The following is a 13,366-nucleotide window of genomic DNA, read 5'->3' as shown; positions in this document are numbered from 1 at the left end:
AGCTTGCAGCTGCTGTGTACACTCAAAATACTGTGAGGAAGAACTGGCCCCAGAACAACCACCATTAAATTGAGCAACGTTTATTAATCTTTGGTTATTTCTCTGTGGTTGTTCAATAGCAAGTAGCCACAAGTTAATATTTAGGGCTGTTCAGGTGGAATAGTGTCATCAGCTGCAACTCCTCTCCAGTTTCCCCAAAAGAATAAAAACACGAGAAAAATGTAGAGTATTTATACACCGATTAAGAAGAAGTCACCATCAGGACTCCCCTCATAACTCTTTAGATTTTGGTCATTCTCAAAGTCCTATGACATTGATTTTGCCTACTAAAGCTGTGCAATCCATTTAATAACCATGGCCCAAAAAATGTGTACGTCAGCAGCTGAACCAAGGCGAAAATAGGCAGGAAGAGATACCTAAAGTTCACTATTTCTCACATAACGCCCAGTACCTAAAGTTCATTATTTCTCACATAACGCCCAGTTGTTGGGAAAGAGAGATTTTGGATGTAGAAAATTACGCAGCAAGATGGTAAACAGAGCCTCGGTTGGCTGACCCACTGAAAGGTATCTTAAGGCTGACTTTATGTTTGAAATGACTGATTACCGATATCACAGGCTCATGTCCCTGGCCCTGAATATCCATCCTTTCCCTCAGAGATGAATCACAGCATGTTGCAGAAATATTGTTACATTTCTAACTCAAGTGGCGACATGTTATGGAATTAGAGCACAAATAGATTCTTCAGCGTGTCATCTTCAGTTTACTACCGGCAGTTAACCTATTGGAACAAAAGAAATCCATTTTGCTCTAAGTGACATTTGGAAAGAGAGATTGACTTTGAAAACTTACATTGACTTAGCCTTCTGGAGCTTATCTCAAAGAACTTTGAACTCTCAAAACAAATTAGGTTAAGGAGAAAACCCCTTGAAGATGGATGCTTATTAACATGCTTAGAGTCAGAAAATTGGGACTCCATTCAAAATCTGGGTAAAAGAAGTAGGCAAAAGCACAAACACACAACTTTGGTGGTCCCAGCAGATCGCAAGCTGAAGAGAAATTTACAGCAACTAAAAACAGTAGATATATTGAGATAATGATGGTAATGATAATGGTTATCTCTTCAGAATGAGATGAGGCAAGAAGTGAAACTGCTACTCAGTTTCAACATTCACTGTCACATTCTTTACTGCAACCAGTTTGGGGCTCAAGTTTTGAAAAATGAATATACAAATATAAATACAATGTGCTATGGAACAAGCTTTGTGATGAAATATTAACCATAATAGAGGTGTTTTAACCTGGAAAAGTGAAGCTAAAAAAACTACCCTCATAGCAACCCTTGGGTATTTGAAGCAATATTGCAAAGAAGGTACAATGTGAATTTTCTCTATTTTTGCAAAAGAGAAAGAGCAGAAGTAGAGTTTGGCTAGAAATTACTGCACATAAATTTTTAACACTGGGACGGGCTATCAAGGAAAAGTTTGGGATCCTAGAGATCTTTAAAAATAGCTGCGTAGAAAACAAAGCAGGATAGAAAACCATCCGGACCATCTGCCTTCAGTTCTGCTAAACATACAATAAACTGGAGAGAATTTTTGCGTTTGCCTTGAAGGTCACAGCCGCAGGTGCGTGGTTTACGTGAATCTCTCCTCATCTGTATATCTCATGCCTGCATTCTTTTCCTCACGTGTTTGGATATGATCCTTTAAAAATTATTGAAATAGTTAAGACATTTTGGCAATGGCAGAGAGAGATTCGCAGGAACTGTAGCAACTAAAATCCTCATCATTCCTACAAATCAAATATAACCCAGGAAAATAACAATACCAACAAATGAAGCCAGTGTGAAGCCACTCAGCACTGTGGTCCTGGATTACTCGTGTTGCTCTTTGAGAATTTAAAGCTTTTAATCATGTAGAGCTGCAGTCTTTGGTTAAAACTCACGGGCACTTTACGAGTTTATTTTGGCCCCCCAGGCCCCTGTATTGTTCACTCCGTACAATGGAAACCTGTTAAGAATAAAAATTAATGTCAAACTGAAGAAAGGAGCTGAAAAGGTCAAAACTTGTTCCTAGGGCCAAGGAATATGCCTGCCAGTGGAAAAGACAGTGGAAATCAAAATTAAATAGAGACCTTATGCCCAGAGATTTGTGGAACTAGCAAAATTGTCTACAAATCAGCTTTTCAAGGGCTCTGCATTACAAGCACATAATATGCCTAAGAACATATTAGGGATATGAGTAAATATATGTATAAGCAAGAAAGAAATTTCTACTTTTTCTTGCAATTCAAATACCTTGAATTATATCTTTAATCATTAATCCTCAAGAAGATGGGGAGCAGGCTTTCCTGGAAGGCCCATTCTACCCTGGATGCATTAACCCACTAGCAGGCATTAACATTTTGGTATCCATTTTGTAGTTGAAAATAAACGTAATACTGACATAATAAAATATAATTCTATTTATTTATTTAATCCCAATTCCAATACATCACAAATTAGTTTGAAAAGAAGAGTGATGGCATAATTTTGCAAATCATTTATTAATAAATATTAGGATTTAAGATTGCTCAGGGAGGCAGGGTTAGATACATCAACATCCTGCAAATTATTCCTAAATGTTAAGGTCCACAAATAGCTCATTTGGTAGAAAAAGGTCATAAGATCCTAAAGAGAAAGAAAAAAATATATTCTACAAAACCAGCAATCAATGGTCCACGAATGAAGCTAAAGTCCATGAAACTAATACTGGGTTTCACCCATCCTGACAAGGCCAGCGATCCTAGTGGTCGGGGACTTTCTCTGCAGGCTTCATCCTTCTCCCTTCTTGCAAAGGGGAGAACATCCTTCCATTACTCTGCTGCCACCCTGGCTAGACTTTCAGGCATCTTAGCTTTCCTTGCTTTTGTAGCCATTTTCTGGGTTTCCAAATCTATTCCTCAACTTGACAGCGCACATACCATTCTCTCCATTCAGGGCCCCCAGAGTTTAACCTTTCCCTACTCCAGGTGAAAAGTCCCAGCCAAGCACAAGCGACAGAGTGTGTACCATTTATAGATTCCACTCGTCAAATCAGTTCAAGGTTGAAGGGCCTGGTTGGCTCCATGTCTCCCCAGGATAAATGTGACAGAGGAGGGCAGTTCAGTGTTCAATGCCCACCACAGCCCCAGGCAGCCAAACACTGGCAGCAGCTCTATCTCCAACCTGTATGTGACCTCCAGCAATCCACATGACGTCTGCCCCTTGAGCATAGTAGAAGAAATTGAGAGGTGTCTCAAGTGGTGGTGGAGTAGCAGATGAGAAGGGAAGGAAAGCCCTGAAATGACTTGTCTCAGAAACATCCACGATTCCTACCTGGGGAGGAGGGTTGTATGCCAGCTAGAAAGAGCCTAGTTCAACTCATAGCCTGTTCTCAGGATTCTTTTTCATTTGTTGCACATACACAGGCACACACACATACATCACAGCATACACTGATAAGCCAAAGGCCCTCCAAAATAAATCAGATGGAAACATGATGGAGGGGTGACTAGTGGAAGGAAAATGAATATGCATTCTGGGCAATCCAAAGGGTCCCTATTCATTTGAAATGTTTTAAGACGTCAGTTTGAAAGGCACCATGCTATTTGAACAAATGAATTGATCCGCTGGCCTCATGGCTATGGTGGTTATGGTTATTACTATTCAAACAGCTGACTTTTTATAAAGTTATGCAATAGAATTAGGAAAACTGTCTGGGGTCCACTTCCTATTTTAGTAACTGCCTGTATCAGTGAATGTTATGAAACTTGACCAAGTATTTGTTTTAGAAGAAATAATATATTCAAAATGTATTCCTGCATTTAGCTCCTTCCCAATAAATGAAAGCATATGTGTTAGTGACTGTGGGCTGGTTTTCTCAGGTGTCGACATATTGAAATGGAGATGTTTTTAAGCACAAAAGGCCACAGGAATAGTTGCCAAGCTGGTCACAACTTTAAATCAGTGTTGAAATGTTTCCTGTAACTTAAAGAGCATGTAAGCTGGAGTTATTGAATATGTTTCCCAAGTTTCAAGGAGCCTTTTTATTTTTATCTGTGGGAGCAATGTTATATTTACTGATGGATCTCTTAAACACTCTGCGGTATGTGGGCTTATGCAAATTCAATTTTACAAAGGTGCCTCTGTCGGTGCACATGCATTAACTCTTGATCCACTGGAACACCTAGGATAAGTGCACAGGGTGGAATCAGATGAAGCTCAGATTGAAATAAAATTGAGCCTTTCCGCTTGCGAGGGGCATTGCCCACATCATTTTCCAGTCGGGATTGTTCTGAGCATCTCAGAATGGCAGTTCGTTTTAGCTTATAACCCTTTAAACTAACCCTGTGACTACATTAACTGCTCAAATTAGGTGCCCCAAAGAGGCACAGGTTCACAAAAGCAGCCATGCCAGTCCTTCAGTTTTCTCTAATGTTCAAAAGGATGATATGGACAATTCAGGCAAAACACCAGCTTAGAGGGAGAGACAGAGATACCCAGAGATTTACAAATGAGCATTTCTATTGATCTATGAATCACTTTCACCATTAACATTTTTAACAGTTTTATTGCAGCATAGTTGACATACAATAAACTGTATGTATTTAAAATGCACAATTTGGTAAGTTTTATCAGGTGTAATCATCCATGAGATCATTGCCACAATCAAGATAGCACCCCAAATTTTCCTTGAGTCCCTTTGTAATCACTCCTTGCACCATTCCCTGCATTCCCCAACCCCATGCTCCGATGGATGCCCTTGATCTTGTAAGGAAGTCAACCCACTCGTCCTTCCAGAATGCCCTGCCTTCTGGATTTGACTGGTTGATACTTCTTGCCGCTATTTGGCTTATTCCTCCATCTTTCGTGTTTCCTATGAAGTGGAAGTTATATTCAGAGGCCTCATGGATTCATATTAAGCATTTTTGGCTAAAAACAATGTATGTGTTTCATGAGGCATCACGTCAAAGACACTTGGTATCTAGTTGACCCAACTATTTCTATTTTACTCTCTCTGATACTTTCTTTTATTTGTTGTTGTTCTCTTATTCTTTGCTTTGCTTTTAATGACTTCTTTTTTTCTTAAAAGTTACATCTAAAAAAATCTAGCAACCTGAACATGAATATTAGTTGGGTCATGGTTAAGGGAGTTTCAACATTGCCTCTGTTACAAAATATACCCGTCCTTATTCATTCCTCGCTGTGAAGACAGGCAGGTTAATCATGGTTTGGTGGCAGTAGACGTGGATGTGAATTGTGGTTCTCTCACTGAAAGCAGTGTGACCTTAGACAATTTCCTTTTTTTTCCTCTGAGCTTCAGTTTCCTCGCCTGAAAAACAGAGATTAAAATGCCAGTCCCATGGGACTACAAGGTTGGTTGTACAAACCCAAAGAGATCACATATGACTTGATGTTTTGTGAAGTCCTAATTAAATAAAAGGTTTTATTCTGATGTTCCTTTGAGATAAGGAGGAATCTTAAATATCATATTGCAGGGGTGGAAAAATTGAGACAGAGAGAACAGATGACTTTACAAGCTAGGGAACAGAGCATCATCTTCTTGGCTCCCACCACTGCAACGGATCCTGATTTGAAACTAGCAATGCCTCACCCGGAGCCAGGACCCAAACGCATAGAAAAATCACAGCCTACAGCTCTGTCATCTGCTATCACTCCCAAAATGCAATCAGCAGAACACCCAAACTGGATTGTGTGTTTTCTCAACACAGCCCCTGATTAACTGCCATTGCTAATGCCACCTCTTCTGTGACATCTTCATTTATCCTCACGAGATATAATTTCCTTCCCCTCTGAACTCTAGACAATTTAACCTGAACTCCTCTTAGAGATTTTACACATTTTTCATAGTATTATTGCTACTTATTTAAGATTGCATCCTCCTGTAGGCAAGGACTGAGTCACATTCATGCCCTAAACACAGCATATACTCACCATATATTTGTTGAATTAAACTGACTTTCAATCCAGTCTGAATTTTTCGTGAGTGTTAATTTCCCTACTGATTGGCCAGCCCAGCTGTGAGCATTAGACCAACAGATCACTTATCAAACACCAAAATTCTGATTAAAAATTGACAAAAAATAAAATAGATTTCTTATATTTAGCTCTTAGACTTTTAATAACTATGAATACCAAATTTAAATTTGGAGAATTAAACTGAACCAGTCTTTATAATTAGTCATTATTCTAAGGGCTGGCTGAGCTAAATACTTAACCTTTAATTGCCTCTATTTATTAACATTATAAAGTCTTTTAATATAGTCCAAAGAAAAAAAAAAAGAAAAGCAGACTAGTTTGACCCAGCTGCTCATGGCTTTATTTGACAGCTGCAAGGTAATGATGATTGTAGCAATGTGTGGTCTGGGGCAAGAAATCTGCCAAGGCTATTCTCTGGTGACATTAGAGTATACATTTACATAACATTAATAATATACTTTGGAGGGTCACATCCTCCATATCCTCAAAATTATATAGAAGCCAAGTGAGTACCATTTATACAATGGCCAAATGAGTCTTATGGCTTGCGGATGGGGCTATTGGATGCTGGGTCATAGAATGCGTGAGGCTAAACATTCTGGAATGAAGCACATGAATTACATTGCAAGAGTAGAAACCAACTGCCTCTTGTGGAGGCCTAGAAGCAGTTCTAACTGTTTGGGCTACAGGACAAAAAGAAACTTAGTGTTTCTCTAAGGTTCTCTGAAAATATCAATATCAGAATAACTGGGGTACTTGTTGAAAATGCATATCCCTAGGGCTCCAATGCAGAATACTGAATCAGTATCTCTAGAGTGGGACCTAGGAATCAGAGTTTTGGTTTTGGTTTTTTTTTTTTTTTAAGGAAGATTAGCCCTGAGCTAACATCTGCTGCCAATCCTCCTTTTTTTTTTTTTTTTTTTTTGCTGAGGAAGACTGACCCTGAGCTAACATCTGTGCCCATCTTCTTCTACTTTATGTGTGGGACGCCTACCACAGCATGGCTTGCCAAGCGGTGCCATGTCCGCACCCAGGATCCAAACCAGCGAACCCTGGGCCACCAAAGCAGGACGTGCGAACTTAACTGCTGTGCCACCTGGCCGGCCCCGGAATCAGAGTTTCTACACAAGTTCCATTAAATGATTATTATGCACAGGAAAATTTGAGAACTGCCAGTTGTGTGCCCCAGCTCTGCCTGCAACATGTGGTAGTGCCACCCACTGGTTTGTTCTCTGCAACCATATTCTTTACTTGGAAGCAGCCCCATGGTTAGTGCTTTAAATGGCCCAAATATGGCTGACTCAGGCTTTGGGGGAATCCGAACCACTATCTGCTAACCAAGGAAACAAGTTGCCACAGGGTCAATTTGATTGAGTTGTTCAGTTGGCCAGAACAAGCCACTAATCAATGAGAGTGGCCTGATTATTCAGGGCCATATGAACAATGAAATGAGATGAAGCCTGGTAATGCAATTACCAGGAATTGACTTGTGACAGTCAATCTGGGTGACTTTAAAAAGGCAATCACTTTATAAGATGACCCAGTAAGTTTCCATGTTCAGTCTACACATAGCCCTTTGTCTGAGCAGACCACTGATGGAGGCCTGTAGCAAAACTGCTTCTTTGGCAGACTTTGCCTACTCTACTCAGCTACATAGCCGCCATTTTCATAATCTTTTTCCCTTTGCGAACTATAATTACGTTATTTTATAAGAGATACCCGTGGACCAACATCTAGTAAAAATGCTTCCAACCTGTGTTGATTTTTAGGTTATCTTCAAAGGTCAATAAGTTATGTCTGATACCTTTAGAAGTTAAATGAATACTTAAAATTGTCTTACCTGACCGTGATCATGTTACATCTCTATTTCTGGGCCTTGTCAGCTTTGTCAGATACTAAGCACTGGCAGTTGCTACAGAAGTTCAGTGATCTGGCTGTAAGCAATCAGGAGCTTTTTTCAAGCTCCTCTTCCTACATGGAAGATGATAGCGATCTTTCTAGATAACAATATTGCATGTACCATGTAGACACGTGAGGCTGCAAAATGGGCAGAAACTGGGCCTGAATGGATCTCTGCAGATGCAGGGAGCAGACAGTTGGTGGATTCTAATCCTCCTCCTGATCAATTAGTTTAAAATTACTCACCGAGGCCAATTATCGTGCCTTCAGTAGCTGAGATTCTAAAGTCATCTGACCTGACCTATACAGACAGGGTTCATTCTGCTACAACTAAGTCAAAACAAGAGAAATCACATACTGTATTCCCAGATACACATATGAGCAATGGGGCAGAATTTCCAAGACTCCAGGAAATAGCAAATAAAATAAATTAAAGCCAATATTCTATCACATGACCATGAGAATTGAGATTATAATCCTTGAACAACTAATTGACTTATTCTTTCAAGAAAAATAGAGAATAGTCCTTGAGTAATGAGACTAAGGATAAATTGGTAATCTTTTGTGTAGCTGGATGCTTTAGTTGCTACACTGGACCCCGTGTGTGTGTGTAATTAAAGTTACATGATATATGTTAATACCCATTTAATCACCATCAGATCAAGAAACAAAATATCGCTACCATCCTAGAAAACATGCGTCATGCCTACCGCCCAACCCTGGTAACCACTAGCACGATTTTTGTGATTATGTGTATGTGTGTGTGCAGTCATGTGCCACATAGCATTGTGGTCAATGGTGGGCTGCACATATGACAGTGGTCCCATAAGATTAGCACCATATAGCCTAGGTGTGTAATAGGCTACTATCTAGGATTGTGTAAGTACACTCTATGATGTTTGCACAAGGATGAAATCACCTAACAATGCATTTCTCAGAATGTATCCCTGTCATCAAGCAACACATGACTGTATTTAACAAATTTTAAATGTACATATTCTAGTTTTCAGGGGTCCCCAAGACCACCTTCACTTCTGACACCAGTTGCAAGTTAGAGGGTCCCCAAAACCATCCTCAGGTTCTATAATTTTCTAAAAAACTCACAGAACACATCAAGGCTGTTATACTCACAATTATGGTTTATTACAGTGAAAGGATGGAGATTAAAATCAGCCAAAGGAAGACGCACATGGGTCAGGGTCTGGGGCGGTTCCAAGTACAGAGCTCTTAGTGGTCCCCTTCCAGTGGAGTTGTGTGGACAGTGCTTAATTCTCCCAACAATGATGTGTGACAATATGTATGCAGTACTGCCAACCATAGAAGCCCACTCAAGATTTGATGTCCAGAGTTTTTCTTGGGGCTCAGTCACATAAACACGGTTGGTCATCTGCCAGGCTGATCTTTGTCTCCAGCTCCTCTAGAAGTTGCATTGATACTGCATGGTCCACGACCCAACCCCCAAGGGCCATTAATCACATTGGTGGCTTAGATTATCTGGTGCAGCACAAGGCCCTCAGGTAAATAATGACACTCCTGTCAGACAGGGTATTCCAAGGGTTTAAAAATTATCTCCCAAGAGCCAAAGCCAAAGGCAAGGTTTGGGCAAGGTTAATCCTTTGCCACTCATATGTGAATACGTCTTTTCACTAAAAATATAGTTTGATCGTACGTGTTTTTGAACTTCATATAAATGCTTAAGTATTATGTGTATTATATGCATACTTTATATAAATACAGAAACTTTTTAAATTTCCTATAGATGCTTCATGTAAATCATTATATGCGTACTTATATATTGTTTTGCTTCTTTCAAGAATTGTTTTTCATTTATTCCATATTAAGTTAATGTTCTATATATTCTTATCAAATATTAAGGCGAGTCTTGAAGACTCATAATACAATAAAAAGTAGACTCGATCAACCACTATCATAGAGCAATGAAGCCAGCCTAGAACTTCCTACACAAACAGCCAAGGACTCTATTTGTTCCTGACTGCCCCTCTTGATCTACGGTGAGCAACCTAAATGACTCCAGAATAAAATACAGTCACTTTTATTTTAATGGTCTGAAAAGTTGTCACTTGGCTACCTAGAGTGATCAACCTCAATGATTAGGATCTCATCACGTTACCCCCCACACACCTCCAACAAAGATGAAATCAACCGCAGCCTAAGCCAGAGGTCAATACATTTTTTCTTAAAGGGCCAGGTGGTAAATCTTCCAGCATTTGTAGGCTGTATCCTCTCTGTTCCAACTAGTTACCTCTTGTAACTACTTACCTGCTTACCTCTACAGTGCCACTGTAGCGTGAAAGCAACCACAGACTCTCAAACAAATGAGCGTAGCTATGTTCCAACAAAACTTTATTTATGGACACTGAAATTCAAATTTCCTATAATTTTCATGCACTATGGAATAGTATTCTTTTTATATTTTTTTCAACAACTTAAAAAGGTAAAAAACCATTCAGGGGCCTGCTCCGTGGCCGAGTGGTTAAGCTTGCACGCTCTGCTCCCGGCGGCCCAGGGTTCGGATCCTGGGCGCGGACATGGCACCGCTCATCAGGCCACATTGAGGTGGTGTCCCACATCCCACAACTAGAAGGACCTGCAACTAAGATATACAGCTATGTGGGGGGGTGGGGGGGGGAGGGTGGTTTTGGGAGATAAAGCAGAAAAAAAAAAGATTGGCAACAGTTGTTAGCCCAGGTGCCAATCTTTAAAAAAAAAAAAAACACCATTCTTAGCTCAGGCATCATATCAAAAGAGGTGGCAGGCTGGATTTGGCCCATGAGCTATGGTTTGCCAACCCCTGGCTAGACCAACGGATTCAGGGTTTCTAGAATTGTGTTCAGGTTCTCCACTTATAATAGACTATTCCTCACTGCTCCTAATTTATCAATCTTATACCACTGACAACCAAGAAAATGAATTGTAACTCGTCTAAAACATCTGAGCACCTAGTGTGCATTGCTTGGCCAAAAAATAAAAATATTACACATACTAAATGGATATTAGGAAGCACTGGACTGAAAGAACCAGCTAATGTTCTAGGTTATACAACCGAAATAAAACAGACTAAGCAGATTTGTATAATAATCCTCTGATAGTAGGTCCCTAGACAGAATTTCTGTGGCAGAAGAAGGGCATTCATTCTCTTCCTTTCCCACGATTCAGTCGATATGGATAAAATAAAAGGTAGCCATCGGCTATCAAAATCCTCAAGAAAATATAGACAGACTCTAGTAAAAGTCTTATCAGCATGGATGTGGCAGAAATCAGAAATCAATTATGCAGCACCGTCATTTTACTCTGAAGAGAACTGAACAAGTTCCCTGCAACTAAATTTCACTCTTGCCTTCCCTTTGGGTCAATGAGCACAATGAGCAATTTGCAAGAGCAAATAACGCAAAATTCACCTCACCTGCTTAATTATTAGACTCTGCCTTCATTCCAACTTTTTCTTTAACAAAAAATGAGTAGTTTTTAAAAATTACATGTTAGCATAGAATATCTTTCTCAAATTAAAGGACTGAACTTAATTATTTCTTTTTTTCCTCGTCTTTAGGTCTACAGAACTAGAGAAGGAGTGACCCGGTCAAGCAGGTAAGAGATTCCTCGTTGGCAGAGTTAAGGTGGATTGCTCAAAGATCCCTGCTAAGAAGGTAGGGATGGTGCCTTACTCACGTGGATGTGATTTTCTGATTTTCTGCTTTTTATGCTTTCTGATATACAAACATATCTGTTGTTTCTCTTTGGATTTTTCTCTTCTGGATTTTGTTCACTGTTGGGTCTGATCCATTGTCTCTTTGGCTCACCTTTATATCAAAGCCTACTTGTTGGATATTGGCATTCCTGGATGGCTATTAGATTTCCCATTCCTATACTACAATTGGTTTTGTTTTATTGCAAGATGTTTTATTTTGATTTTCCAAAACATTGGCTTCTGTAAAAAAAATATTTTGGCAAGATTTTTGGAAAGATATTCAGAAAATTAGTCCTATGGGTATAGTTTTGAGTTTGGAAGCAGTGGATTATATGCCAACTCTGTCACTCTTGAGTTGACAAAATGGCACATCATGCCCAAGGACTCTTAACGTCACTTTCCACCTGCGCATACCACTCAGCAAGATTCTTTGGAATGGGATCATTCTTATTTTTTCTTTCCTGTGATTCTGAGAAGAATAATTAATTCTCCTTAATAATTTAATACAGGGAGCTTCCCCTACTGTAGTATTTCTGTATCCAGACCTAGTGAAGATTTATGCACTGTCCATTATTCAAGACATCCCAGAAGACACACAGAAACTAATCAACCATTTTCAAGTCCGCCTCACAGAAAGGCTGTTCAGAATGCTTTCCCTTCTTTTAGGTTTTTAAATATCATTGCAATTGAATATTGAGGACCACAAACTCTGGGACATTGTTACTGATAATTGATTCCTATTAATAGCAATTTCATTCATTAGAACTTTGTGATTCATTTTGGTTTTGTTGATTTTCGTGCCTATTTTTTTTTTATTTTTTTCAATACATTCCATTTTTCTGTTTCTTTTCAATGTTTTAATCCAATTACCAGCCCCGTAAACAAGCATTTGCCACATCTACGGTAGGGGCACTGAACTGTGAGTGGAAGCGATTTCTGATTACAGACGAGCTAATTTTCAAGGGACAAGAGGAACAAAATGCAGTGAACTGAATAAAAGAATAATGGAAAATACCTTGTTAGGTGACATATGGCACAGATTTGGAGCACAGATGGGAAAGGAAAAAGTTACTTAATCTTAAAATACATATGCATTGCATGGATAGGAATTGCAATCTGGGTCATATATGATCTGCGTGATTATGAGAGGGAAGATATTTTACACATCTTATTGCTCAAGAGTATTCGTTAATATTAGGATTAGCCTCTCTAAGTGAGTGGGTGACAAAAAGCAACTTAGATCCTTTAAGTCCTAGAGTTTTGTCAGTAAGGCCCAAAACAAAGGTCATTAGGCAAGAGGGTCTCCAAGATCTCTGGATTTTCAATTTCTTATTCTTCTCCTTCTTTCCTGGTCCCCTTTCTCTACTCCTTTTTAGAATTTCTAACTTCATGGCCTCCTACTCCCACAAAAAAATCCTCATGTAGTTCCCTCCCCTTGAAGTATGATTAATAACATTTTGGGGAGTTGTCAATGTTACCACCTTCACATATTGCCTAGCATTCATGCCCTGCGATAAAAAAAGAGGAAGCACTGATGATGGAGAATTTTGTTTTAATATGAGCCAACAGATGAGAAAACATTCTGGGGAGCAATAGGACTTTCACAGATCCCCTAAAATCACGGAGTCGTGCTACAAAAAGGGTTGCTTCTCCATCAATGTGATGGCAGACCATGATTATCTATTGGAGGCACAGTCAAAACAAAGTGAGTTTGGAAACTACATTGCAACTGTTTTCTG

The 13,366-nt window shown here is 39.4% G+C and overlaps 1 protein-coding gene across 3 annotated transcripts in view; it reads left to right on the top strand.

Moving 5' to 3' along the window:
• The window catches only part of CELF2 (CUGBP Elav-like family member 2), a 789,986-nt gene that overhangs the window by 179,063 nt on the left and 597,557 nt on the right, over positions 1–13,366 (top strand). For 2 of the 3 annotated variants that reach the window (XM_070255411.1, XM_070255395.1), the window contains exon 2: positions 11,490–11,527. The gene's annotated coding sequence lies outside the window, so the exon portion shown is untranslated. Of the gene's footprint in view, positions 1–11,489; positions 11,587–13,366 lie in introns of all 3 variants that reach the window. The other variant, XM_070255396.1, reaches the window with a different exon arrangement.

The sequence above is a fragment of the Equus caballus genome, chromosome 29 (assembly GCF_041296265.1).
Source record: "Equus caballus isolate H_3958 breed thoroughbred chromosome 29, TB-T2T, whole genome shotgun sequence".
In the NCBI taxonomy this organism is placed as follows: domain Eukaryota; kingdom Metazoa; phylum Chordata; class Mammalia; order Perissodactyla; family Equidae; genus Equus; species Equus caballus.
The sequence above is the reverse complement of the archived record's forward strand: the minus strand, read 5'-3'. Positions and strand labels throughout refer to the sequence as shown.